We start from the raw sequence: 6,027 nt of genomic DNA, 5'->3' as shown, positions 1-6,027 counted from the left end.
GCAAACTATTTGTTGACTCTTTTCTGAATGATTAAACTTAGATTTTCTATCAGGTTCAACACGTTTTGGCAATACTGTACTTCATTATGGTCACTCCAAAAGAGGAAAGAAGGAGGGAGGAGATTTTCATTCATTCATTGGTTCCATAAGGACAAGTGACATCACTGACAATATGCTGCATGACTGTAATATGAAGCTCTTCCTTTGTCTGCGTGTGTGTGTGTGTGAGTGAAGCTCATGCATGTGCGTGTGTGTGTGTGTGTGTGTGTGCTTTTGTCTCTTTTGGTCTGTGCCCTTACTCAGCAACTTGCAACCATCCGGACTAAAGCAAGACACACCAGCGTAGGCATACAAATGCACACACACACACACACACACACACATTAAAGTAACCGGACACTGGTCCCTAATGGGGGTGGGGGGGGAGCTCTGTTTCCTGTTGAGGAAAATATCTGAGATGAAACAAGCTGCTGATAGAGACACTCTGAGGGGGAATAAAGACAAAGAAAATGTGATTATCTACAAGAAATCAGTGTTTTATTGTTGTTGTTTTTCTTTGCAAAGTCTAACGTGTGTTCTTTTATAGAAATTATACACAAAAACATCCAGTTATAAACCAGCATTCATTACTAGTTGACTTCAATCTAGTGCAGTGGCCGGTCGGAGCGGGCCAATTGCTGGGCCCCTGGTAGTGCTGCTTGCAGCGTTGTCGAGAACCGCACATTTCTCGTTGACTCTTGGGAAGTGATGAAGAGTTGGGTTGTAATGCTAATATATCCAGCATCCCTGACGCTTGTTTATTCAAAAGTTTATGTCCAAATGTCCAAATTGCACCAGCTTCAACACTACATGTCTCTGGGTCCCCAGCAATACACTCGCCAAGTTTGAAGTAGATCAGATGGACGATTCTCAAGATATGAGAAGGACACACAGACAGACAGACCTCGCTTTATAGTGAGATATCTCAACAACTGTTAGGTTGCCAAGAAATTTCATAAAGACATTCATGTCCCCTTCACTATACATTTTTTGGTGATCCCTTCATCTAGCACCATCATCAGGTCAATCACACAGAGGGCAACCTCTGAGAAGTGAAGCCAATGCTGAAGTGCCTTAAACTTGCATTCTTTCTAACAGCCAGCAGGGGGCGACTCCGAGAAGTCTGATTGTATAGAAGTCTATGAGAAAATGAGCCGACTTCTCACTTGATTTATTACCTCAGTAAACATTGTAAACATGAGTTTATGGTCTCAATCACTAGTTTCAAGTCTTCTTCAATACAGCATGATGTTCATTTAGTAAATTATGGTCCCATTTAGAGTCAAATAGACCATAAAGCAGGGGATGCTTTAGGGCGGGGCTACCTTGTGATTGACAGGTCGCTATCACGGATTTGTCCGGTCTGGGAGTTGTCTGTGTTTTCGTTACAACTTTACTCGAGGCTTCAAAACTCTTATCCTAGTGACATGACACCTTCTTAATTCAGTGAAATGATATGTATAACTGGCTTCACATTGGTGCACTTTTGATTGACTTTTAAATCACTTTACCTATATTGTTATATATTGTGCTAAGATTAGATTACTATCTATGTCTGTATTGTTTGTTTCAATTAAAACGTGTTTCAGTAATAGAAGGGCTGCTACCTTCTCTGGATAATTTCATTCATCAAGTAGTTTCCTTTTGGGATAAAACGCTAAACAACAACAACATAAACACAGACACAGAGTTTGCACATTCATCTTTTTGTGGAACGAAATTCCTGAAATATCACTTCCCCATAAAATGCAACTTTCATGCCAATTAAGCCACTAAATGGAGAAGGGAGAGCAATGGGGAGATGTTCTGGGTCAGGCAGGGATCAATGTCAAATGGCCTGGTTAACAGCATACAGCTGACAAAGTCATTCATTTCTGCCGGCGCTCCACTCTGGACGCTCTCTTCCTGTGTGTGTGTGTGTGTGTGTGTGTTAGTGTGTGTGTGTGTGTGTCATTGTGCTGCAGTAACAAACGGCTGCTGGATGGGGAGGAGGCGTCCCACCCAAGAAGAAGAAGCACATGGGTGTCAACTTACACAACACATTACAGTACGTCTCTCACGTGAGCAACGCTGCACACACATTGGATGCTCAGACATGAAATTTCACCTCGCTTCATTTGCCCTGAGGTTGGTCTTAAAGCTGCGCTGACGACAGGTTTGATGAATTGATGTGACGGCAGATGTTGCAGCAGATGTTAGCTACAGATTTTGAGCTACACATATACCGTGAGGAACAAACCCTCCCATGTAAATGGCCAAGTTGTTGGACGATTACATCCTCATTTCACTACTTTCCAGGTTGCAGCTTCCCCCACACACCTCCTAATTGCTGCTGATATTTGGGTGTAGAGGAGAGTAGAGCCACTGATCCATTAACTGACCAGGCCCAGCTTGATTGGCTCCGGACAAACCCCTGAAATAGCAGGATTGGCTGTCGGCCAAGCGCCCATTTCCTGTGTGTCTGAGAGGAGCTCCAGCCACCGGGGCTCAAATGCATTTCCTGACTGTGTATAAAACTTTTATTAATGACCAGGAGTGCATCAGCAGCTATGCCCGCTCGCCCACACTCACTCATTCACTCACTCATCAAGGGAGACAGAGAGAGAGAGAGAAAGGAAGGAGAGGATGATGGGGAGTGAAAATGAGTTGCAGAGAGACACGATGTGAGACGAGCAGAGGATGAGAGAGGAAGAGAGAGAGAGAGAGACACTGATGGATGGATCAGGAGATGGGGAGATAGAATTAAGTGAAACAAACCAGAGCGGAGACATTAAAAGAGAAAGAGAGATAGGAGGAGGTTTTCTACAGTATCTCTTACAGTGTAACTTCATTACACTGCAGGTCGCTCAGTGCACCTTTCCTTTCCTAAACACATACTAGTCATTTAAATATGTACGGGGAGATTTCCTGAAAAAAATCACACGACTGACTATTAATGTCTAGAGTAGAGCTGCACGATATATCGCTTCAGCATCGTCATTGTGATGCGAGCAATAGTCACATTGCAGGACGTCAGCAAATGAACTCAATCACATCAAGGCTACAACTTTTTTGCTGCTTCATACAAAAGGAAGAATCCCACCGTTCCCCTTTTCCATGACTAATCCAGTGTTTCTCGTTAATTACCTAGAGTCTAGACCCGCCACCGTTTCATAATGAACCTTATATATTTTTACACCAGAGGATTCAACTTGGTGGTCAGAGACGGCGCTGGCTGGCCCTCGCTGGGCACATTTCCTTATGTGTGCCGCAACCGGCTCTAGGTCAGCTTGGAAAGGCCAGCGGTGACCCGGGCCGTAGATTTATATCTGATTTATACTGCTGCAGCTGTGTGCCTATGCGTTCTGTGCGGGCTGCTACTGGTACTGTGGCGGATTGCACGTAGCATGATGGAAGAGCTGGATGATGAGGAGGAGCTCCTGTGCTTAGAATTAATAGGTTTTTGTTGTTGTCGTAACGGATGTGAGGTAGGCTACCGGAAATCCCACCTCTCGGCTCTGACGTCCATTTAAACTTCTGCGGCCAGGCACTTTTTCAGGAGGCGCGTCTCTGTAGCTCTCTGCGAGCTCCACAAACCATCTCTGCAACTCTGTGGGGGCTCTCTGTGCGAGCTTTTCCACAGAAGTACAAATTAAAAAGGCATGATTGCTCCCGACGAGGCTCCCGGTGTGACTGTCAAACAGGGCGGCCTGTCCTCAGTGCATCAGGGGTCTGCAGCGATGTCGGTGAGCCATCTTAAAACACAGACCCCGTCTCGTTTACCATGCTTTGTTGGTGTGACTTTTTTGCTGTGTCATCACCATCAAATTGTTTACTAAAGCACAAAGTTCTTCATAGATCTAGCCTCTTAATTTTGCTCTCAAAGTGCACCAGATTGATGCATTTAACTCTAAAATGTACAAAATTTACAGTGAATATTCCTGTATTTTTTCAGAATATCCATATTTAACTCTCAGTTTTTTCCAATATCATGCAGCCCTACTTTACAATATGAAAATACTGACCATTTTACATTTTTTCTTATCAGTAAAAGGGACTTTAAATGTAAAATGTGTTTGCCTATGAGAAGAATGAATGTGGTAAACAAATTGCATGTTTTTTTAGCAATGCTTTCGGCAGCAATGTCAGTCCGTTGATCGGTCCAAACTGAAACATCTCAACAGCTATGAGATGGATTAGCATGAAATGTTGTACAAACATCCATCGTCCCCAGAGGATGTAACCTGATGACCCTTTTAGCTTTTCCTCTAGTCGGGAAAAATTGTGTTTTTTAGTGAAATGTCTCAACAACTTTTGGATGGATTACCATGAAATCTGGTTCACACATTAAGGGATGATTTGTAATCTGCTTCTTTTGATGGTCTGGTGGGACTGAGTGGTCTGATTGTGTCACTAGGGGAGAGGTTGGGGAGTCTCTTATCATGCATAGTTTTAAAGATGTGTTGTAGTTGACCAAATGATTGGCTTCTGTATGCACATGAACCTGAATGACACATAAATACAATCTCTTAGTGGCTGAAGCAGTTCGGTCTGTCTCAGAGCCGTGACTCGGCATAGGACGGCAGAGTGGGAGGAAAACAAGGCTTAGCTTTGACAACATAACATAGACACAAACAACACTATGTGGCCTTTCATCACACCATAAAATGTGAATGGGGGGCATTCAGATGTGTATAGAGGAGCATAATTACATCAGATGGATGAAAGACGAGAGCTGTCGACGCTTTCCTGGCAGGGTGGAGAGACGGAGGAGGAGAGAGAGTGATGACTGCCATGACTGATGGAAAACTGAAAAGATCCAGACTGATTAGATGCGACCTGGACGGCCATCAGGAGAGGGTTGAGCTGTTGTACGGTATCTGTAACAGATCGTGATAAGGCTGCATGATTATTTATCATGAACATTCGATGATTTGTGGGGACAAAAATATTTTCGTTGCACTTTAACATTTTAAATAAAGAGCGATGCTTTCACGTCCATGTTGTGCGATATTACTGCTGATGTACGAATCTTGGATTAACACAGTATGAGCTGCAGCCGGTTCAGCTTCATAAATGCCTGGCCGTGCCCCAGTGTAGAGGTAGGGGGGTGGTGACACACACACACACACACACACACACACAGCCAAGCAGGGGGCTTCAGGGGGTCGCTGACCCCAGGCATGGGGCCTGGTTTCTGGGAGAGAGGGGTCGATAGGCCTGGCTGTGTGGAGCAGAGGGGGTCAATAAGGGCGAAAGGCAGAGAAAACGTGATTTTCATTTGCCTTATTGTTGTATTTTACCTACTTCTTCACAGTTTAATCAATGCATACTTAGTGTGTAGTCTTATCATTGTGTCTGAATTTTTAAATAGTTTACTGTTCTGCATTGGAAACACTTATTTAGACTTATAGACACAACTCTGTGTCAGTTTCAACTTTGAATATGAGAATGTATCTCTGTGTGTAATGATACTTCCTGCTGCATTGCTGTGAAAGCATTACTTCCTTGGTCTGCAGTCTTTGTCATGCACATGCACATTATTTAAAAGCTGATTATAAATCTCGTATAAATAACTGAGTCACCCACCCCGTTTGCAGGAAGTGAGTTTCTTATAATGTTTACTGTGCAAAACAAAACGGGATATGCTCATTCGAACAAGTCTCCATAGCGCTACTAGTGGTCAAAAACTCCACAAGGTACCTTTAAGTACATGTAAATGCACCGAATGTTTGCATACATGTATTTTGTGTATGCATGTATCAGTATCAGAAATGCCTCTGATGCGGCCTAAAATGCTGGATCGGGTATCGGTGAGTAAGCAAGTCTATGCACCGATCCAGTATCACGTTATCATGTCATTTATCAACTCCACACACATATAACAACAACAACAACACGTGTCACTCGCTTCCTAATCCGTACATTCTGCCCAATCAGTACTGAGCATGTGCAACTGTCAACAGAGATGAGTAAGAAGCGAGATGGCTCACTCGTTAGCTGCTTCCA

Source organism: Sebastes fasciatus, chromosome 16, assembly GCF_043250625.1.
Source record: "Sebastes fasciatus isolate fSebFas1 chromosome 16, fSebFas1.pri, whole genome shotgun sequence".
Lineage (NCBI taxonomy): Eukaryota > Metazoa > Chordata > Actinopteri > Perciformes > Sebastidae > Sebastes > Sebastes fasciatus.
Note: the sequence above shows the minus strand (reverse complement) of the source record.